The sequence below is a fragment of the Pan troglodytes genome, chromosome 12 (genome assembly GCF_028858775.2).
Source record: "Pan troglodytes isolate AG18354 chromosome 12, NHGRI_mPanTro3-v2.0_pri, whole genome shotgun sequence".
In the NCBI taxonomy this organism is placed as follows: domain Eukaryota; kingdom Metazoa; phylum Chordata; class Mammalia; order Primates; family Hominidae; genus Pan; species Pan troglodytes.
Window position 1 is genome coordinate 117,902,273 of NC_072410.2, and position 24,228 is coordinate 117,926,500.

At 40.9% G+C, this 24,228-nt stretch overlaps 1 long non-coding RNA gene across 1 annotated transcript; it reads right to left on the minus strand.

The window, feature by feature from the left end:
• Nucleotides 1-4,263: 4,263 nt before the first annotated feature.
• Nucleotides 4,264-22,813, minus strand: LOC129140216 (uncharacterized). Its single transcript, XR_008543420.2, has 3 exons — nt 22,275-22,813; nt 6,540-6,651; nt 4,264-4,396 (listed from the first exon to the last, which is right to left on the minus strand). It is a non-coding gene; the product is annotated as an uncharacterized LOC129140216 (long non-coding RNA).
• Between the last annotated feature and the right edge of the window lie 1,415 nt (nt 22,814-24,228).

The following is a 24,228-nucleotide window of genomic DNA, read 5'->3' on the forward strand; positions in this document are numbered from 1 at the left end:
CCTTGACCCCAACTGGCTAAGACCAGTTCCCTGAAGATGTCCACAGCCGCTAAGCTTTAGATCTTCAATTAAAACTGATTAAAGTGGATGTTTATTTCTCTTCTACTGCTGGGGTGTTCTGAATATGTTAGTTCCATGTTTAGGTTTGCTGTTTGTAAATTCTCTCATTCCAATCATCCCTCAACTTGTTCAGCACTGATGAAACAAGATGTTTTTCCTCAGGGAAATGTTTGAGATCTGATTCTGTGTGCTAATAGGTACCCAGACACCCCCTTGGCGTGTTCCTGAGTTCTGTTCCCATAGTTTACTCTGAATAAATTACGATATGTGGAGATAGGTTGGGAGTTTCAGTGACCTGTTTTTACTGAGACAATCTCCAGGCTTTGTCCCCTTAGATCTGCTGAAACTTCTAGTTTCTTTCACTGTCATCCTACCTTCCTCTCCCTTCTCCCCATCAACCTCCACTTCTCTGAGAATCACAGGGTTCCAAGCAGTGATGATGCATCTTCACCCCAAGCATCTGGTCACCCATGTTTTACCCATGTTTAGATGTTTCACTCTGCTGCACAGAGAGTTTGTGGAAGGAACCTCTTCCTGTCTTCAGATTTGGGGTATTGGACTTCAAGGACTTGCCAGTGGTTTGCAGCATGGATGTGGCTAGAAATAGAGAACGGTGTTACCAATAGTCAGAGGCAAAGTCACGAGAAGGTCCCTGTGTCATGATTTCCTGTCAAGGGCCAATGTTTGTAGAGGATGCCACAGACTCATCCTAGTTTCACTGTATGAACAGAACACAGCGGAGTGCCACATTGCTTTGATCCATGTTCTAAGTCTATATTTTCTTTGGTAGTATTTTTGGTAATACTGAATCAGAAAAGCTATTTAATGAGCTCTGTTGTTGTCCCATGGCAAAATGTACCAGTCTTATGACCGAGAGCATTTAACTTGCTATTCTGGAAGAGTCTTATTACATTTGATTTTCTACTTGAGACTTCTCTGGAGCTTATTCAACATAGGAAACAAATGCCTCCCAAATGATATTTTTATGCAGGGGTCTGTTTAATCTAGGAATAAAAGCATGTAGTGCATTTAGCCACAAGTCTATTTTTTCCAGGAAAAAACACCATCAATTCTGACAACTTGAAGGTCAGGTGATGCTTTAAAGAGCTATCCCATTCAGCTAAAGTGGAAGCTTGAGTACAATGTTGTGTTTTAGGGCAAGAGTCTCCAACCCCTGGGCCACGAACTGATATCAGTTTGTGGCCTGTTAGGAACCAGGCCACACAGCAAGAGGTGAGCTGCAGGTAAACGGGCATTACCACCTGAGCTCTACCTCCTGTCAAATCAGCGGAGCGCAAACCCTACTGTGAGCTGCCCATTCAAGGGGTCTAGGTTACATGCTCCTTATGAGAATCTAATGCCTGATGGTCCGAGGTGGAACAGTTTCATCTTGACCCTCCCAGCCCCTGTCCATGGAAAAGTTGTCTTCCATGAAACCGGTCTGTGATGCCAAAAAGCTTAGGGATCACTGTTTTAGGGCATGTGTCTGGGTGGAGGTCTGTGTGTACATGTGTGTGTTAATGTGCGTGCTTTTGGTGTGTGTGTGTGTGAAGGTACATCATAACCTGCTGTGCTTGGTGTTCAAGCTTTCGATAATACTTCTATTGCTGATTAGCAATAGTTTCTGTTCATTCCTCGTGGCGTTATTTTCATTGCAACTCAGGGTCTGTAAGCAGAAGGATGGATACTCCTCCCACGTCCTTTCCGTGCCTCAGGGCCTCCTGTGGCTTCAGTTACATTTCAGCCTTTCCTACCAGCTGTCCTCCAAACTGAGATGTGGGGATGAGTGTCCTCTGCCCCACGGAAGTATGAAAAGTCTCAAAGCCTGTGTATCCTTTGACCCAGCAATTTCAAATCTACGTACATCCTACAAAAAGCACTGGGGATGTGTAGAAATATGAGGAAGTAAGGATGTTTAAGGTATAAAATCGCCAAAGCCTTTCATTTGAGAATGAGTGTGGCACTTCTTCTTTCTTATATTATTATTACACAGGTCACAGCATATGAGTTTGTCTATAATACTTTTTATTTTTTGATCTTTTGTTCCTTTAAAGCAGAGGGAGCTCTCCATGATTTTAAAGTAACTCAAATGATGATTCATGTTAAACTTTGAATTTTTCTTTAGTCTTTACAAGTTACCTTGCTTACATATTTTTGAACAACAGTGGTCTTCTTTATATTGTCCTTCCCTCCATCTTTTAATTTTCTTTCTTTTACTCTTTTTTCCTCCCTTTTGCTTTCAGAGTCACCTTAATGGAATCACTGAATTTTTACAAAACTTCTACTGAGCTTTCATCTCTTATGAAAACAACTAACTTTTCAAAAAAATGGTGCAATTACAATAGCAGATATAAATGTCTTAAAAGGTAGATAAGAACTGAAGCTCAATTCCAGGAAGCCTCACATGCCCAGTGGGAGCAAAACGGGCAGTCCCCCTGGTGAGGGGCATGCAGCTTTGGTGAAAGCTGCAGCCTCTGTACAGCAAGAGGAGCACCCCCACTCTCCCCATCCCCATCCCCTGCCCCGGCCCCATAGCCGCCTCCAGGTCCTCACAGCAGATGCATGGAGCTGAGATAACCAGGCACCAGCTGGCAATTCCAGATAGAGAGTTTCCTTATTGGCAGAGGACACAGAGATCCACAGACAGTGTTAAAGCCTGAGCTTTAGCAATAGCACAGCTTCATCACGCTCAGGGATGGAGGTGTGGTTTCCGGGTCCATAGAGCTGTATGTGATTCCAAGAACATGGAGCCTGGAGTGAAAATTCCAGGCAGAATGAAAATTTCCCTTCTGACGATTATTAGGAGACTGAGTTAAGTGGCAGTGGCGGGGTGAAACCTAGCTTCAGGCTCCTTTGCATTCCATGAATCCACTGAGTCCATTGAACGCGCTTCTTTTTGCCTGTACGTGTTTTCTAAATTTCATAAACTAAGAGCAATAAAGAGGGGAAGATCTATTTTAACGAAATAGTTTGATATTGTTTTTCCCCAGTATCTATCTGATATTCTTCATCTGGTTTTCACTCAGTTGATAGAGAAGCGGTTCCACCTGTTTTCTCTCCACCCATGAGCAGAGCATCAAGTGAGAGTTCGGAGTTAGCTGAATTTTGCAAAGGACACTCGGGCCTTGGGCTGGTGCTGTTTGACAGTGTCTGTGAGGGAGGGGAGAATGCCCAGGCAGGAAAGAGTTAGGAGTTGGATCCGGGCCTGTTGCACAGGGAGCCCCTGGGGCCTCAGCATTCCACAGCTAGCTCTGCAGTGTAGTGACTCTGTGACCTTAAGCAAACCACATAATAAACCATCTCAACATCCTCACAGGGCTCCTTTGCTGTTTTTCACCCAAACATTTTGAGAGACTTGGAAATAGCTCAAGGCCTTGTTTTGCCAATAATTGCCTCAGGTCAATGACAAATCATTACCAAGTAGTGAAAACCTCCTCTCTCCTGAGTAGTCAAAAAAGATGGAATGCTTTGAAATGCACAACCTCAAGGAGGGGAGGTTGTGCTTTATCTTCTCCCCCCAGGTAAGATTTCTATTTGGATGTATTTTCTTCCCTCCTAACATCCCAGTCAAGAAGGATGAGAGAGAATAGCGAGCATGAGAGACGGGGAAGTTTGTGGACTTGAACTGATGGAGATTTTCACATTCTGACAATACTTTAAATGCACTTTCAGACTGTCCATGCCAAAAGGGATCTAAGATCCTAGGAAAAATGCTGAGAAGTTCATGGAGAGACCTGATATTAATATGAGGACCAGTAATCAATGTCTTTATTGGACACCATTGTATAGTCAGAGAAAGCTGTGCTCCAGGCTTTGCCACTTAAAAGCAGTAGAAATTCAAGAAATTTAATTACCCTCTCCTCCTTAATTTCTTCATCTGTTAAATAGGAAATATATCTGACCTTGTAAGAATATTTGCAGAAAAACCCATGCCAGTCACATAGCAATTACCCAATAAATGTTAGCTGCTCACAGTGTTGATCATAGCCACCAGGGGGGCCTGATGTTGTGGGCCCTCTAGGCTCTCGAAGATCCTAGTCCAGCAGCTTACAAGCATGGGAGCAGAGCAGCTGGGGGTCTTTTTCCTCACAGAACATTGAGGCCAACTCTCACAATTCTTTCCGACCCTCCACCTTCTACCCCATCATGGATCTAGTGCATTGCTCAAAATACCCTCAATGATAAACTGTTAGAGCCTCAAAGGAGTCTTCAACAGCATTTAATCAGCCTCCTCATTTTGCAGAGAAGAATACAGAGGTCCAGATGTTGACTATGATTTTCCAAGGTGTCTTTTGCATGGCCTCAGACCTCAGAATCCCAGGAGTTTACCTATGATCTGATAAAAGAAAAATTTTAGACAAATTAAATTTAACAGAGTTTAATTGAGCAAAGAATGATTTGCATATCAGGTAGCCCCTGAACTAGAATAGGTTCAGAGAGACTGGTCCAGCCACGTAGTGAAAGAAGATTTATGGACAGAAAGCAAAAAGTGAGGTACAGAACACAGAAGTGAGGTACAGAAACAGCCAGATTGGTAACAGCTCAGCACTTCCCTTATTTATACATGGTTTGAACACTTGGCTGCCTTAGACTGACCAAAACTCAATGATTGGTACAAGAGTAAGTATAGTCTGTTTACACATCCAGCTAGGTGACAGTTCACCATGTATGGAGAGACCTTTAGGCTGAACTTAAAATATGTAATGAGACCGCTTTAGGGTAAACTTGATTTAACAGATCCAATCAAAGGTCTTTAGGGTTCCATATTGGAGTAATGGAACTATGTCTTCCTCTTGCTTCTCCCTTTTCTTTCGAAACCAGAATTTTCCAAATACCTTGTTCTCTTACAGTACAATTTCTCCAAGTGGTTATTCAGCAGTGAGTGGGGAGTATGGGTAGGAGAGAGGGTTGCATGCTGTAAAAATTTATAGAAAACAAATAGGAAAATGAAGGGCTCTTCAAAAGGTCAAGCATTTCGCATTCAAAGGCTTTTAGGGATGAGTCAGGGAAGAGATTTGCTAGAAAAGTGTTAACATTAAACACTTGTTCAGAAGAAGTGGATCTATCCATATTAATGCTCCTCTTCCTGATGGCTGGCTCTGCTCTATATGCAATCCCAGTGAGAAGTGACAGCTGCTGGCAGTCCTCAGAGCCCTCGCTGGCTCTGGGCACCTCCTCTGCCTGGGCTCCGACTTTGGCGGCACTTGAGGAGCCCTTCAGCCCACCGCTGCACTGTGGGAGCCCCTTTCTGGGCTGGCCAAGGCCAGAGCTGGCTCCCTCAGCTTGCAGGGAGGTGTGGAGCGAGAGGTGCGAGGGGGAACCCGGGCCGCACGTGGCGCTTGTGGGCCAGCTGGAGTTCCGGCTGGGCGTGGGCTTGGCGGCCCCGCACTCGGAGCAGCCGGCTGGCCCTGCCAGCTCCGGGCAATGAGGGATTTAGCAGCCGGGCCAGCGGCTGCGGAGGGTGTACTGGGTCCCCCAGCAGTGCCAGCCCACCGGCGCTGCGCTCGATTTCTCACCGGGCCTTAGCTGCCTTCCCGAAGGGCAGGGCTCGGGACTGCAGCCCACCATGCCTGAGCCTCCCCCACTCTGTGGGCTCCTGTGCGGCCCGAGCCTCCCCGATGAGTGCCACCCCCTGCTCCACGGTACCCAGTCCCATCGACCACCCAAGGGCTGAGGAGTGCTGGCGCACGGCACGGGACTGGCAGGCAGCTCCACCTGCAGCCCCAGTGCCGGATCCACTGGGTGAAGCCAGCTGGGGTCCTGAGTCTGTTGGGGACGTGGAGAACCTTTATGTCTAGCTCAGGGATTGTAAATACACCAATCGGCACTCTGTATCTAGCTCAAGGTTTGCAAACACACCAGTCAGCACCCTGTGTCTAGCTCAGGGTTTGTGAGTGCACCAATTGACACTGTATCTAGCTGCTCTGGTGGGGCCTTGGAGAACCTTTATGTGGATACCCTGTATCTAACTAATCTGATGGGGACGTGGAGAACCTTTGTGTCTAGCTCAGGGATTGTAAATGCACCAATCAGCACCCTGACAAAACAGGCCACTCGGCTCTACCAATCAGCAGGATGTGGGTGGGGCCAGAGAAGAGAATAAAAGCAGGCTGCCCGAGCCAGCAGTGGCAACCTGCTCGGGTCCCCTTCCACACTATGGAAGCTTTATTCTTTCACTCTTTGCAATAAATCTTGCTACTGCTCACTCTTTGGGTCCACGCTGCTTTTATGAGCTGTAACACTCACCGCGAAGATCTACAGCTTCACTCCTGAAGCCAGCAAGACCGCGAGCCCACCGGGAGGAACGAACAACTCCAGACTCGCTGCCTTAAGAGCTGTAACACTCACCGCAAAGGTCTACGGCTTCACTTCTGAGCCAGCGAGACCACGAACCCACCAGAAGGAAGAAACTCCGAACACATCTGAACATCAGAAGGAACGAACTCCAGACGCGCCACCTTAAGAGCTGTAACACTCACCGCGAGGGTCTGCGGCTTCATTCTTGAAGTCAGTGAGACCAAGAACCCACCAATTCCGGACACACCAGCAATTCCTACCACTGCAGTTTCAGGTTGTTAGCAGGTATTTTGCCTATAAAATAGCAGGACGGAAAATTGAAGCTTAGGAAAGTAAATAATGTAGAGATTTCAAACACAGAATATTTCAATCTTTGCTTGTAGTAAGAAGAGGTACTACCTATGAGTTTCAAAAAACAAGACCCTTTCTAAATAACAGATGGCAAGGATGGTGTCTGAGGACTTGAGGACTCTTTCCAAATAATAGATGCCAAGGAAGTGTCTGAGGACTTGAGTTTACCAAAATGAAAAGTTTACCTAAATATGCTACTGTAGAGTTTTTCTTTCTCTAGGTCTTATTCTTGTTTGTCTTAGCCCATAGGAGCTGAGCAACTCACCAGTAGATGGTGACGTGCTGGGTCTTACCCTGTGGTGGCAGAAAGTGAATACAATTGTCCACTGTGAGCTGGATGTCTGCGGAACCCTCAAGTTTTCTTTGAATGGTAAAGACTGGGAAGTTTTTGATAGGAGGAAATATGTGGCTTTTGTTAACCTATACCCGAGTTCTCCCCATATATTCCTTGGACACAAAAACAAACAAAAACAAAAAACCCTCTGGAAAATATTTAAAAATGTTTATTCTGAGCCAATATCAGTGACCCTGGCCCGAGGAAACAGTCTCAAGAAGTCTTGAGAAAGTGTGTCTGAGAAGGTCAGGTTACAGGTGGGCTTTATACATTTTAGGGAAATAGGAATTGTAGATGAAATCATAAATCAATACATAAAAGGTGTACATTAATTCAGCCTAAAGAGGCAGGATATCTTCAAGAGGGAGGGACATTATAGGTCATAGGTGGGTTAAAAGATTTTCTAATTGGTAATTAGTGGAAAGAGCTAAGCTTTGTCTAAAGACTTGAAGTCAGTAGAAAGAAATGCTTGAGTTAAGAGAAGCAGGGGTCGTCGACCCTAGGGTTCTTGTGATGTAGATGAAGCCTCCTTGGTAGCTTTCAGAGAGGGTAGATGGTAAATACCTGTTTTCCTTTTAGATGGACCTTAAAACATGTCAGACTCATAGTTAATCTCTCCTAGAGGAGGAAAGGCCTGACTGTATTAATGGAGATGCTCTACAGATGCAGATTTCTTCCATAAAAGATGGTGTATTAGTCTGTTTTCATGCTGCTGATAAAGACATACCTGAGACTGGGAACAAAAAGAGGTTTAATTGAACTTACAGTTCCACATGGCTGGGGAGGACTCAGAATCATGGCGGGAGGTGAAAGGCACCTCTTACATGGCAGCAGCAAGAGAAAATGAGAAAGAAGCAAAAGCAGAAACCCCTAGTAAACCTATTAGATCTCGTGATATTTACTCACTATTATGAGAATAGCACGGAAAACACCAGCCCCCGTGATTCAATTACCTCCCCATGGGTCCCTCCCACAAGGGGAATTCTGGGAGATGCAATTCAAGTTGAGATTTGGATGGGGACACTGTCAAATCACACCAGGTGGCTTTGCAGGGCTATTTCAAAATATGCCAAAAATATTTATTTTTGGGTAAAATATTTTAATGTCTCTCAGGGTCTGCTATTTGTCATATGATGTTGGACCAGTGTCAGTTTGAAATGTGATATTTTATTGCCACAAAAAGTCTGTTTTGTGATCTCTGTTTCAACGTTAATGCTGGTCAGTTGTACCTAAACTCCAAAGAGAGTCTGTTGGACCCCCTTCCCTGTCTTGCCAGGAATTCAGGTTTTCAAGCTTCTCTCGGGTCCCTTTGGCCCAGAGTGTTCTCCGTTCAGTCAGTTTGGAGGTTTAGAATTTTATTTTTGGTTTACAGTTTCTTCGTTACTTAGAATATACTTTTTTAGAAGAGTAAAGAAGGAATATATTTAAAGTTTCAATGTTGTTCCTTCCAAAGACCAATATCTCCTTAATTTAGAGAGGAAAAATAATCTGTCATTCAAGAGTTTTTCTTTAAAAGGAAGGAATGTGCAGAGGCTTATGTTTTCCATGGGCTCTGCGGGAAGGTAATCTATTATGGATCAATAACTATTGGTTCATGATTAGCCACTGGTGTTCCCCATTAAAACAAAATTAGACTGTCACCCAGAAAATAATATAGGAACCATGTTTCAATTTCTGAGAAATCTACAAGGGCAGAATATTAATCAACGTGTGCTTTGGGGAACTGAAGCTAAAGTTATAAATATTTCCTCAGGATATATTATATAAGACAATTCAGTTACTGATGAGGCATGAATGCTTTTAATGGCATATTCTGTAGGGTGATTTATTTTAATTGTCACTCTGGGACCTGTTATTACACAGTGCTAGGATGGATCACTGCATTAGAAAATTAAAGCTGATGAAAGGCATTCATTTTTACCCTGTTTGTAAATTCAGGCTTTTGGGATAAAGAGATGCTGACTATATATAAATCCTGCATGACCAGTAATTCAACATTCACTACATCTCCTAATGTCAAAGACACTCAGGAGTGCCTGGTCAGAGTGACTCTGACTGTGTGGCACGTACTGTACCGACACGCTGCCCATGGCTACGGTACCGGGGCTGTAATAGGACTGCATGCCTCTCACCCAGGAGACACCAGTCCCCTGGCTACTGTCAGGCAGGCTTAAGGTTGAGAGTCCAGAACACCATCAGAATCAGGGTGAGGAGGCAGCTAGCATTTATCAAACGCTAGTGTGAATATTTGACAGGTGCCTTGTATGTTATCTCACCACTGTCATCCTATTTTACCTCTACCGTCTCCTAAATTTATGGTATTATCTCTATTTTACAAATAGAGAGTCAGAGTGAATAATTAACTTAGAGAAATTTACAGTTACTAAAATACAATGCCAGAAATAATTTAGTTTGTAGGGAATTGGTTTAGAAAATACACGTTCATATGCTTTATTTTTTTTGCCTTTTTAGTGGTAAGTGTTGCACTGCTGGTGGTGTAATTATAATTAAAGCGGCATTACTAGAGCTTGTTATACATAACGCCTGTATTGTGGCCTTAGCTTCTAGGACAGTGTCTGTTTTTTTCCGTTGTTCATATAGAGCCTTGGGGCAAGTCCAGCAAGTCGGGGTTGGGGGAGGGGTGTGGAAAAGACACCAATGACCCATGTCCAGGACTCGAGCCGGAGTTTTGAACGGACTCCTCCAGTTATATAAATCCTGTGGACTTATACAATTGAACAAAAATACATGGTGCATTTTGGAGAGCAGAAATGCAGTTATTCACTCTATTTTTGCTTAAATGAATCCATCTTTTGTGCATGTTAAAATAGCAAATTGCCTGCAATGTAATGTCTAGTCATTTTCCAAAGCAGAATAAGAAAGTGAGATGTCAAAAATCTTGTCTGCTATTTACATAATTACCAGATTAAAAAGGAATTGTGTAAATGCAAATGAAGGTACAGGTGCCTGCCATGCAGAGATTACCCAAATTATACCCAGTTTGTCTAGGAAAATTGTTCCTTTAGTGTCATCTGAAAGGTATAAAGCTTCAAGATGAGAGAAAGTAGCTCTTCAAATTACAGCCATTGTAGCTGAAAAGGTGACGTCTAGCACGCCAGGGTAATGCTTTGCAGACTGCCTGCCGGTCTCCTGTATCCAGATGGCTCCTTCTGTCAAGGCCTGATGGGATCGCACCTCACCCGGGGAGCTGCAGTTGGTTTTGCCTGTCTGTGCTTACTACACTGGAATTAGACAGTAGATGTTTAATTTTACTTAGAGAGTAAAACTTGAATTGTTCAGTCATTGAGTTCTATTAAAAAATCTAAATCAAGATGTTTCTTCACCAATTGTAAATCATTTCGAAGGCAGCAAATTTAAAATTCTAGTATCTGGTAGCCATTGATCAAAAAAGTTGAAAAGTGGCATACTACTTACTGCTTTATTGTTTAAGTTTTTTTTTCTTTTTCTCTTTCTTTCTTTCCCATTCTTTCTTTCTTTCCCTTTCTTTCTTTCTTTCTTTCTTTCTTTCTTTCTTTCTTTCTTTCTTTCTTTCTTTTGTTCGTTCGTTCGTTCGTTCGTTCGTGGTGGAGTCTCACTCTGTTGCCCAGGCTGGAGGGCAGTGGTGCGATCTCAGCTCACTACAACCTCCACCTCCCGGGTTCCGGCGATTCTCCTGTCTTAGCCTATCGAGTAGCTGGGATTACAGGTGCTTGCCACCACGTCCAGCTAATTTTTGTGTTTTTTAAGTAGAGATGAGGTTTTGCCATGTTAGCCAAATGGGTCTCGAACTCCTGACCTCAGGTGATCCGCCCATCTTGGCCTCCCAAAGTGCTGGGATTACAAGCTTGAGCCGCCATGCCTGCTCTATTGTTTGCATTTCTACATGCACAGATATCATTCAAAATGCTCTTTCTATTAAAATATTGCTTTATTTTTATATTTAATTGACCAGTTTTAGAGGTTAAATAGCGTACGTCAATAAACAATTATTATTGAAAGTGTCTGTACTTCAAAAATTTTAGCCACCGATCTGGGGTTTCCTTGGATACTCTTAGTTTCATGTGCTATATTTATTTTCACAAATGATTTGTTAAAGGACTAACCAGCAATCATCTGCTATATGCATTCTTGTAAGTTTTTCTTAAATAAAAATTTTATTCTTTTACAATATGGGATACTTAACTGAAAAAGTTTCCCTCTTTTAAAGTATGACTTTACGTAAGTGCAGCTGGAGAACGTACTTGTCTACAATGTTAAGAATGCCCTTACCGGTTTCCCCTAGCAAAGATAATCAAGAGTTATTTATTTATTTATTTATTTTCCCAAACTCTCCTTTTTATTCCCCAACTTCTGTTTCCATCTCCAGAGAACATATTCTTTTGGTGCCTCATGTACTAAACTTCTTGTCATATCTGACAATTATTTTTTCCTCTGTTATCCAGACAAGTTGGCCAGAGACAAGGTCTAATCATTTCCCCGTTAAAATATTTCTGGAATGCATGAGTCTCCCAGCATTTCTTCAACTCTAGATCCTTCTCATTTCATCCCAAAGGAGAATCTTTTGAGGACCCCTTGGCCCCCAGCCTCCTCCACCGCTGACTCTGCCTGGCCCGTGCCACCCACCTCTTTCATCCTCCTGTTCCTTCGCTGTGCTCTCACCTCCTTCTCTATCGACACCCTTTTCTCTGCTTCCCCTCATGGCTTCTCTTCCCTCGAGGGCACATCCGGAGCCACTGCGTTTTGTCGGCACCTGCATCGCTTGCCTTCCTTGTTGTTCTGCTGGAATGTTCTCATGTGTTTACATTTAATATGCTAGGGCTTTGTCACGCATTCACTATTCCTTGCATTTCACTTATGTTATTTCACGCTAAGTACACAATACCCGGTCACATAACAGGTATTTCATTCACCGATTCTACTGCTGCTATTATTGTTATCATCATTATTATTTTGAGACAGAACTGTCCTTTGTCACCCAGGCTGGAGTGCACTGGCAGGATCTAGGCTCACTGCAACCTCTGCCTCCCAGGTTCAAGTGATTCTCGTGCCTCAGCCTCCTGAGTAGCTGGGATTACAGACACGAGCCACCACGCTTGGCTAATATTTTTAGTAGAGTTGGAGTTTCACCATGTTGGCCAGACTGGTCTCAAACTCGTGACCTCAGGTGATCCTCCCACCTCAGCCTCCCAAAGTGCTGGGATTACAGGCATGAGCCACCGCACCGGGCTTACTGCTGTTATTAGATGGGATACTTGTGAGGGAGTGAGGCCAAGAGCTGACATGTAAACACACAGCTTCAATGCCATGTGCTTGGAATTATGTTCGAGTGGAGCTTAGGAGCCACGACAGATTGCTCAGCCCAGCAGGATGAGGGCTGGGTTTGGGCTCAACAGGGTAGACTCATGTTGATGGGAAACCCGAAGATTCATGAAAACTGAGCATTTTCAGGCAGTTTTATGCAGCCACCACTTCCCCAACATGCTGAGCCACTTGCAGAGTGGAACTTGATGCAGCGTGTGAACCCCCGAAAACGTGGAAAGGAGCAAAGACTTTCATGTAAGAATTCCTCTTTCCTGTCTACTTTTCTTCTCTCTATAAATGTGATCATTTGAAACTCTACTCTTTGTTGCTCCACAAAGTCTTGCCTAACTTAGAAACTATGCCTGTCTGCTTTTAGAAACTACAGTCACATTTCTCATCATTTTGGCAATGCTGGATGCTATGGGGACACCGTGTTTAGGCTTAAGTAGATTGTGTAACTTACTCTGAAGACCATGGACTTCCATTCTTTTCCTGCAGGCAAATGAGATGAAATATTGACACCTGAAATTCTCTTTGAGATCAGGGATTTTCCTTAATATGATACTTAATATCAACCAAACCTCCCTGATCCTTAGTATCCATTCCATAAGCCCTAATAGCTTTCATCATTTGGGGATTCTGATTTAGGCAGATTTTAGTGTGGGACATCTGTCTTTCCGACTTTTTCTCAACTAGGGCTGCAAGGTGTTTCAAACAAAAATACAGGGCACCGAGGCATATTTTAATTTCAGATAAATGATAATAAACAATAAATACCTCTTTATTATAGGTATATCCCAAGTTTTAATTCATAAAAGTACTTGGGACATAGTTATCCTCAGAATTATTCATCATGTATCTGAAATTAAAACTTTTTTGGATAGCCTCTGTTATGTCTGCCAACTCTTTCCTCAGTTTATCTTCCCAAATGGCTGGAAGTGGGTTAAAGTCTTTTCATACCAGAGTCCAATACCAGTGGAGCAGAATTACGGGCCTCTAACATCAGTGATGTGTAATACACATGTCTTCAAGCATGTTTTATTTCTCTTCTTATCTAGTGTCTTGCCAACAGTCTTTCAGCCTCCCTTTCAATCTGCGTAAGTGCATTCCAGTAACTCTGATCACGGGATACTCTTCCATGGATACATTCATTTGTTTTTGTTTATCTCCACGGTTGGCTATTCATGATTATTTCCTTGGCTCCTGTAAGCTTCTGAGTCATCACTGCCTCCTGGAAGACGTTGTTAGCCTACTATCTCTTCTGTTATGGATCGCCTCCATCAGAAGACCTACTCTTCAAGTTCCTCTGGAGTTTCTCAGATCTGCCAATGGAGACATTTCAGCATCCTGTTCTGACTCTTAACCTGATTGTTGTCTATTTTATAGCTACCCAGGACAATTTCTTTCCTCAAGGTAGGTGGGCAGAATGGATCTTGAAGGGCCTGTGCAGCCAGGTCATCCCTGTGCCAACAGCCACTCCACTCCCCTGCTGGAGCCTCCTCCCAGTCACATCAGCCCGTTTCTGAAGGAACTTCTTCACCCCAAACCAGCTCTTGTCAATGCTTTTAAAATTTTAAAATAAGGAAGGTAATTCATATTAAGGAAGCTTTTTTTTTTTTTTTTTTTTTTTTTGATGGAGTCTCACTCTGTGGCCAGGCTGGAGTGCAGTGGCATGATCTTGGCTCACTGCAAGCTCCGCCTCCCAGGTTCAAGTGATTCTCCTGCCTCAACCTCCAGAGTAGCTGGTATTATAGGTGCCACCACCACACCTGGCTAAATTTTGTATTTTTAATAGAAACAGGGTTTTTCCATGTTGGACAGGCTGGTCTCAAACTCCCAGCCTCAGGTGATCTGCCTGTCTCGGCTTCCCAAAGTGCTGGGATTACAGGCATGAGCTACCGCACCCGACCATGAATGACTTTCTAATTGAAAAGTTTGTATTTGAGAGAAATATCAACCAGTATTTTCAACATTGCAAATGATTGTTTAGAAGAAAAACTTGTTAATTTAGAATTACTTGGCCAGGTGCTGTGGCTCACGCCTGTAATCCCAGTACTTTGGGAGGCCAAGGCGGGCAGATCACAAGGTCAGGAGATCGAGATCATCCTGGCTAACACGGTGAAACCCCGTCTCTAATAAAAATACAAAAACCCAAAAAACATTAGCCGGGCGTGGTGGTGGGCGCCTGTAGTCCCAGCTACTCAGGAGGCTGAGGCAGGAGAATGGCGTGAACCTGGGAGGCGGAGCTTGAAGTGAGCTGAGATCGCGCCACTGCACTCCAGCCTGGGTGACAGAGTGAGACTCCATCTCAAAAAAAATAAAATAAAAAAAATAAAATAAATAAATAAATAAATAAATAAATAGAATTCCTTATGGACATTCCCACGGAAATGTAGATACATTTGTCTTCCATGGGATTAAATGGCCCTGTGTTTACATGCACAAAAATTCCTTCTGAGATTCCTTATAGGTCAGCAACATCATTTTGGGCATTCCTTTGAACAGCCTTACAAATAATTGGTGACCACAAATCAGATGGAAAATTCTTAGCTTCTTATCGTTTAAAACTCTCTAAAAATTATACTTTTAGGTCTATAGAATTATGAAGGTTTCTACTTTAATGATGGAAATTTCTCTTTTCTGAGCTCATCTGTGATCTGCTGTTCTTAACATCCCTTAGGAGGGAAAGTAAGGTCTGTGGGCTTGTAAGAGATTAGTATTTGGGTACTTTTATCAGTTCTGCCACAAATTGTTAACCACAAATAGAGGACAGTTTTCCTCATTGTTCAATGTTTCAGTTTGCTTACCTTTTAAGCAGAATCACCTGTTAAACCTACTTAAGATGTATACGAATGAACTGATAAAAATGTGGCTTTCTAAATTGAGGTATTATTATTATATGATTACTAAGATTTTATTTTCTTCATGCATATTTAGGCTCTATATCCACATTCCAGGGGGATTGGCATTTATCCTTATTTTTCAATCCCTGTACTCGATCAGGCTGTCAATGGTTGACGTTACCCTTCTATGTGCCACGGGTCACCTTTAAAAAATTGCCTTGTGATTTTTAAAGCACTTCCACGTGTGCTTTCTTCTAAGAGCCACACATCATTCTAATACACAGACCACACGCCCTAGGAGTAAGGGCCGAGCAGCGGTAACGGTGAGGCCCCTAAGCGTGGCTCCGATAGAGCAGAAACCCCATGGAGCACGTTGCAGTTGGTGGTTGTCTATTCTCTAGGCCATTTGGGCACAAAAGTAGCTTCCTACATGGTCACAGAAGAACCCCTTTCTTCTCCCTTCTCATGTTATCAGAGCTGGAAGTGCAGCATTTCTGTGTTTCCATGTTTCAGGTCTCAAAAAAAGTAAGGAAACTATATGAAAGGAATGCCTAGTGTTGGCAGATGGGGCACAGAGTCTGCTGGCCACAGCCACTCAGCAGCCACGCCTTGACTTTGGAGGGAAGGGAGACATCTCTGTCATAGTTGTTGAGAACGAGAGGACTTAAGCCTTTCACCTCAATTCAAACTCCTGTTTTTATTTTTTCTCATTTCATCCCTATCTAAATCCTATTGACATTTCTAATAAGGCCTGGCTTTAATTTTATATATTTTATAAATCCTGTGTCACTGCTCCATTTGAAAGTTATTTTATTTCACTAAATTATGTGTTTATTCTTAGAATGCCTGGCATTTTCCCATGCCGACTTTTTTTCTTTTTTTTTCCTTTTTTTTTTTTTTTTTGAGATGGAGTCTTACTTTGTTGCCCAGTCTGGACTAAAGTGGTGTGATCTCGGCTCACTGCAAACCTCTGCCTCCTGGGTTGAAGTAATTCTCATGCCTCAGCCTCCTGAGTAGCTGAGACTACGGGCATGTGCCACCACATCGGCTGATTTTTGTATTTTTTATTAGAGACAGGGTTTCACCATGTTGGCCAGGCTGGTCTCGAACTCCTGAACTCAGGTGATCCACCGGCCGTGGCCTCCCAAGTGCTAGGATTACAGGCGTGAGCCACTGCGCCAGGCCCATGCTGATTTTTACTATTGGTTACTTTTTCCCATCTGAATATCTTTCTTCAACTAGATTGTAAACACCCCAATTAGAGAAACATGATTGCATAATTTATACACATGACACGTGCCACACAGATATATCCTGCATACATATGATACACACACCACATACAGCACACACACATACATGCCACATACAACCAAAATACAAACATGTACATGGATGACACACACAAACACCACACACAGATACATACACATGACACACACCACACACACCCTACAGAAATATATGCACATAGAGATGACACACACACACCATACACAGATACCCATAACACACATCACACAGACATTCCCTACCTACGTACACTCACACAGATGACATATGCCACACACACCCGAAATACGTATGTGTACACCGATGGCACATACTTACATCACACACAGACACACACATGACATATACACATACACACCCTACAGACATACACACACACAGATGACACACACCATACACAGATATACATGGCACACATCACACAGACATGCCCTACATGCATACACTCACATAGATGACACACACTACACTGACACATACACAAAAGACACACAACCTAAATATACATGTTTACACGATGACATACTGTACAGATACACATATACATATGGCACACAGCATACACACATACACATAAATACATAACAAGTGCACACCTCATACACAGCCCCTCATACATCCCACAAATATACACATACACACCACACACACCACCACACACCCCAAACGTACACACACACACACTTTCTGCTTTCAGCTCAGACCTTCCACTTGTTAGTTTCAGCTGTGCAGGAAGTCCCCTGTTGTGGATTGACTGTGTCTCCACAATTCATATGCTGAGGTCCTAACCCCCAGTACCTCCCAATGAGACTCGTTTGGAGAGAGAGTCTTTGAAAAGATCCTGTTAGGATGTGGTCATGAGCATGGATCCTAGTCCAATAGAACTGTATCCTTCTATAAAGAAGAAATATGGACACAGACACACAGGGGAGAGACAGTGCGAAGACACAAGTAGGAGACACCATCTGCAAGCCAAGGAGGAAGGCCTGGAACAGGTCCCTACCTTAGCCCTCAGAAGGAACCAACCTGGGTCTCAGACATCCGGCCTCAGAACTGTGAGAGAATCGCTTCTGTTGTTTAAGCCTCCCTGTTAGGGGATTTGTTTGCAACAGCCCTACCTACAAAACTAACACATTTCCCAGAGATGATGTAATAAATGTCTAGTGTACTTTAAACAGGAATGCTTTTATACATGTGTAGCTTCCCCAAAGCTGGGTATTAGTCCAAGCTCATAATTTCAAGTACCATGGAACCCCTTTTTGTCAAAAAATTCTGCTTTCATATTCAATTAATTACAATTCATTTGTTTATTAATTTTTCTGTGTAATGTTGTTCAAGGGACACAGTTGTCCTTTGAACAACGAGGGTTTGGGGCATAGACCTCACAGTCAAAAATCTGAGTGTAATATTTTACTACCCCAAATTAACTTACGAATAGCTTACTGTTGACTGGTCACTTTGCCAATAACATAAACAGTCTATTAATCCATACTTTTTATGTTACATGTGTCATATACCATGTTCTTATAATAAAGTAAGCTAGAGAAAAATAAATGTTACTAAGAGAATCATACGGAAGAGAAAATATATTTACTGTTTATTAGGTAGAAGTGGATCATCAAAACTTCATGTTGAGTAGGCAGAGGAGAAAGAGGAAAGGAGAAGTTGGTCTTGTTGTCTCAGGGGTGGCAGGGGCAGAAGAAAATCCATCTATACGTGAACCCGTGCAATCCAAGCTCGTATTGTTCAACATTCAACTGTATACTATGAATTCAATTGGATTAGGCTCTTTATAGAATAATCGTTTCTTTCTGGCCACATGTGGATTTTTTTCCATTTTTAAATTGCTTTTCTATTTGCCTTTTCTATTCTTTTTTTTCTATTAGCCTTTCTATTTTTGCCTTAGCAAATTAGATAGGAAAATATAACTGTATTCTTTCAAGATTTTATCCGAATCCTCTGAGTTCACAGAAACATTTTCTCTGAGATTTGTGGAAATACTTTATTTCCTTCAATATTCTTTTCCTATTACATGTAAATGTATGCACATTTATGGAGCCAAATACGCCTGCTGTATCTTTCTGCAACATCAGAGCATTGCTTCTGATATGATTTGGCTGTGTCCCTACCCAAATCTCATCTTGAATTGGAGCTCCCCTGACACATGTTGTGGAAGGGACATAATTGGAGATAATTGAATCATGAAGACGGTTTTCCCCACACTGTTCTCCTGATAGTGAATAAGTCTCAAGAGATCTGATGGTTTTATAAGAGGCTTCGCTTTTCACTTCGTTCTCATTCTTTCTTGCCTGCCACCGTGTAAGAGATGTCTTTCACTTTCTGCCGTGACTGTAAGGCCTCCCCAGCCACGTGGAACTGTGAGTCCATTAAAACTCCTTTTCTTTATAAATTACCTTGTCTCAGGTATGTCTTTAGCAGCAGTGTGAAAATGGACTAATACAGCCTCCCTCACATAATTAAAATACTATATATACATACACATATATATTTATATGTATATACACATATATTTATATATACATATATTTATATATACACATATACATATATTTATATATACACATATATATACATATATATATTCATACATATAAACATCAGTTTTCTTGTGGTAAAGTCCCCTTATAATAAAATTCACTATGTTTAGTGTACTGTTCTATGAGTTTTGACAAATGCAGAAAGATGTGTAACCACTGCCTAGATGAAGACATAGAACAATCCCAACACCCTCCAAAACTGCCCCCACCCTTTTGTAGGAAAATCATCCCCACCTCCAGCCCCTGGCAAATTCTCCTCTATTTCCAGTCCCAGCAGTTTTGTTTTCTCCACAAAGTTGTACGCATGGAATCATACAATCTGTAGCCTTTTTGAGTCTGGCCTTTTCACTTCAAATCCTGCATTAGATATTCATACATTTTGTTAAGAGGATTGGGTAGTTTGTTCCTTGTTATTAATAAGAGATGTCACATTCTACAAATGTGCCACTGTTTAGCTAATAACCAGCCACAGAGCATTTTGGATGTTTCCAGTATTTTTGAATTATGGATAAGGTGGCCAGAAAACTTTCATGTGTAGGTTTGGTTACAATTTAATTTCTCTTGCATACCACTTGAAAGTGGACTCCTTGGGTCAAAATGGTAGGTGTATGTTTAATTTTCTAAGGACCTGCCAAGATGTTTTCCAGAGTGGCTTTAACATTATCTATTCCCACCAGCAATAAATGAGAGTTTCAGTCAGGAGTTAGCATCATCTCGTGTATTTCTTTCTTTTTCATTTATTATTATTTTTTTAATTTTAGCTTTTTTAACAGGTGTATAGTGATATCTCATTGTGGTTTTAGTTTTTAATTTCCTGATGAATAATGAAGTTAGGCATCCTTTTAAATGCTTATATGCCATCTGTGTATTTTCATTTGTAAAGCATCTGTTTAAATTATTAGCCAAAATTTAATTGCATTTTGTGTTTTCTTATTATTGAATTTTGAGAATTATTTATATATTCTGGATGCACGTCCTTTAGCACATATTTCTTGCAAATGTGTCATAGCCTGTCATTTGTCTTTTTCTTTTCTCAACAGGGTCTTTCAAAGGGCAGTGTTTTTTAATTGTGAGGATGTTGTGTTTGTCCTTTTTACTTTTAGTGATTGCGTATTTCATGTTACAGTGAAAAAATTTTCTAATGCAATATTAGGAAGATTTTCTTTTATTTTATCTCTGAAAATTTCCAGTTTTAGGTTTTAAGTTTAATTTTATGGACTACTTTGAAACTTTTATTTAGATTATAAAAGTATGTACCCAGATTTTTGGTTTTTGTTATTGTTTTATTAATGTCCAATTGTTTCAGCATCGTCGGTGGAAAATATTATTTTCTCCATTGAATTTCATTTGCATCTTGGTAAAAATTTAATTAACCATATAAGTATGGGTCTATTTCTAGATTCTATCCTGTTCCATTGGGACCATATTGGGTTTGTACTTCAATTTTGGGAGAATTGACATGTGACCTGGACTGAGTCGTTCAACCTATAAAAATACTTTGTTGCTTTATTTTTTAGATGATTTTTTATTTCTTTTATCATTGTTTTGTAACTTAAAATGTACAGGTCTTGCACTTATTTTGTTAGATAACTTAAGAATAATGATTTTTGGATTATCTCTTTCTTAGTTCTGAGATAATATTATATTTTTAATATAATATTAAAAGCACTATCTATTAATTAAAGATGAAGATAAATGGCATAGGATCTCTTAATATTTTCAACTAGTAGCAGATAAAGCATTTTAAAGGAACATTAGGAGACAAAGCAGTGTTGATATTTTATTTCATGAATTGCTTTCCTTCAACATACCAGGCTCCTATTGCACCTAAATATTTATAAATTAATATTTATTTATTTTAGATATAGGGTCTCACTCTGACACCCAGACTGAAGTGCAGTGAAGTCATCATAGCTGATTGCAGCCTTGAACTCCTGGCCTCAAGCCATCCTCTCATCTCAGCCTCAAGTTGCTGGAACTACAGGCATAAGCCACTGTACCCAGCTAAATCAATTTTTAAATAATGAAATTTTGCCTTTGAAATGTTTAGCATAAATAATTAGTAAGTACATATTTTTGACTCTGTGACATTTTAGAAATTTTCAGAGTAAAGCTTTGCGGTTTCTTGACCTTAATGGTTGCAGTAGATGTGGAATACAGTCTTTGCAATTTTTTCACGTGCCCCTCTGTGTATTCCTACTCAGAGAAAGATACTATGGATTAGCATTTATTTTCACCCGAAGGGCTCTCTACTCCAGGACTTGATTCCTTGTGCTAGCAATGGCATCAGGGGATGCCACTGCAATGCCAAATGCATGGGCATTATGGAAGAATGTGATTGGCATAGGGTAAACCAGTCCAGGACAATGAAACACTTTTGGGCTAACTGAGGGGTCTTGATATCAATTTTCTTATGGTTTTGTTAATAAAGTGATGGAAACAATCATTTGAAACAGTCATTCATTGTGCATATTAATTAGTTGAAAAAATTGACACAAAATACTCTTGGAAGCTGCTAAAACTGCTTATGATGATATTCTGAAGCACAATTTGACTGAAAAAAATCCCAGAAGTACACTTAATAGAAATAATGACCCAAATCATGAAATGTACAATGACAGAAATTATTATTGATACATATTATGAATATAAAACAAATACATACAATGACTCTTATGACAAAATGTCCTCAGAATGCTATCATTTTGTTGGAAAAGGTGGTTCTGAAAAATGCAAATTAAAATAGACTCAGGAAGGCTTTTATTGTGCATTGTAGGTAAAGCATGAAATAATTTAATAGACTATTATAATTAGCTTTGAAAAAATAATTTCTAAACAAAAATCCATCAGCTTTGTTATCCAAACCTAAGTCCAACTCCTAATTATTATCCATGGGTGCTGACTATTGGAATGGCAATCATTAGAGGAAGATGAAGGCTGACTTTGTGTGTGGGCAGGGTACATGCTGGGGTGATGTTAAGGTCTGATTTAGACACATTGAGTTTAGATGCCTGAGAAACATGTGAGTAGAGATAATGAGTTGGCAATGAGAAATATAATTGCTTTCTCTCTATTACATTCACTCAGCCTAAGTAGCAACTTAATGCATGTTTCTTTACTGAATTAAATTCATTCATACCATGGTAAAAAAATTGGATTTCATGAAACATGTTAACATAGAAAGTAGGATCAGGAATTAAATTAAGAATTCTCTGTTTAGAACCAAGTAGAACTTACTTTTTATTGCAATCTGTGTAGGATGTCTTCCAATATCAGATTGCTTGATCAGATTGCCGATTGCCCAAATTGCTCAAGGATTCCAGTTGCTTGGCACCACCCAGGTAGCACTGTAGTTCAAGGAATAGTAAAATTGAGTTGCAGACTTTGCATCTGTACTGCCACGGGGGCTTCTGGGCATTGTATTCAGTTTTCCTAGTCCAAGTTGCTACTTGGAATCATCTTCAAGAATCAACGTTAAGCTGATTTTTCAAAATACATTCTAATTAATTAATCAAATAGGTCTACTTGTTTTGGGGTACAGTTGTCATCATGCAGTGGACTTTGAATTGCTTACAAATGGGAAATCAACAGGCAAATAAGCAAGGACATAAAGACATAAAATACTAGTGACTTTTGGTTGCTGTGGTATGTCAATGTTCTGAATAATGAGAAAAGGTATTATATTAGTATTTCCAATTCTGAAAAAATACTATGTCATTTAGAGCCATTTGATCAATTAGCAAATATTCTTTAATTTTTGTCTTAGTTCATTTGCTGTTACCATAACAGAATATCAGCAGCTGGGTAACTTAGGGAGAATAGAATTTTATTTGGTGCACAGTTCCAGAGGCTAAAAGCATCCAGTGAGTATCATCCTAAGATGGATGTGAGCACAAGAGACAGAGAGGAAATGGGGGCCAAACTCCCTCCTTTTATAACTAGCTCAATTCCATGATAATGGCCTTGATCCACTCATGGGGAAGAGCCCTCAGGATCTAATGACCTCCTAAAGGCCCCACCTCCAAATATCATCAACATGAATTAAGTTTCCAATACATAAAATTTAGGAGACAAATTCAAACCATAGTATTTTCCATGTGTGATGAAAAGCATGACATTCCCTTATAGAAGATCATGAACATTTTGTGGTAGGGAGAAGGAGAAACAGAAAGGTCATGTATTGAGAGGCAAAAATGTTTTTGAAAAAAAAATAATAAGTTCTAAGTATTTTTAAAGAAGAGAATGATTACTGTGAACTGGTATTTTCAGGAAGGACTTCTGAGAGCCGGATAAAAGTAACCTACATTATTGACATTTCTTGGGATCTGGGATTGGGTAAAATCATTAAATGAAAATAACATTACACAGACACAGGAAAAAAAATGATTTGCAGGTATGAGGTTTCAGAAGAAATAAATATTTTACTCAATTCAAAAAAATAATATATTGAATCTTTTCTGTATTTCAGGTACTACACTATATGGTAAGGCTACACCAGTGAACAAACCTTAAATCTCTGTCCCTGGGGAGTTTATTTTCCAGTGGGGAAAGCAACAAGCATTTGAATATTGCATAAGTGTTATGATAGGAGCAGAGGCTCTGAAAAAAAAAACATAAGAGGGGGTATTTGGTCTAGCCATAGTGTCATCATAAATCTTGGCAGAAATTATACCTAAAGAGAAGTTTTAAGGGCAGCTGGGAATTACCGAGGTTGGCGGCGGGGAGGATTTTCCAGGCAAAGGGGAAAATTGTATAAAGGCCTAGTCTCAAAAAATTAAGGATGTGTTCCTGAAGTTGAAGAAGTTCACAATAACTGGAGCTTACGAGTTTGTAACAGGTGGTGAGGAAAAAATGACTGAGCTTCCAGATCAAATCTCATTAAGATATGTAGGCCATATTTTAATGCCAAGATCAGGTTTGCATTTTGGAAAACTTTGCTCTGAGGGAGGGTGAAATAGCTGGAACTATGGTGGATGGGATTGTAGGCCAATTAAGAAGCCTTCTATGTGCCTGGGTTGCAGGATGGGAATGTTGGCAGGAGAAAGATAGCATAGTGGGGACACAGCCCAGTAAAGACAATGGAGAGAGAGAAAATCTGTGGAACATCAGGACAGAGGGCATGTATGCTCACGAATGGAAAAAAGGAGGGGACTTTGACAGTTGGTTTTTTGGCTTGGACTAATCGATTGAT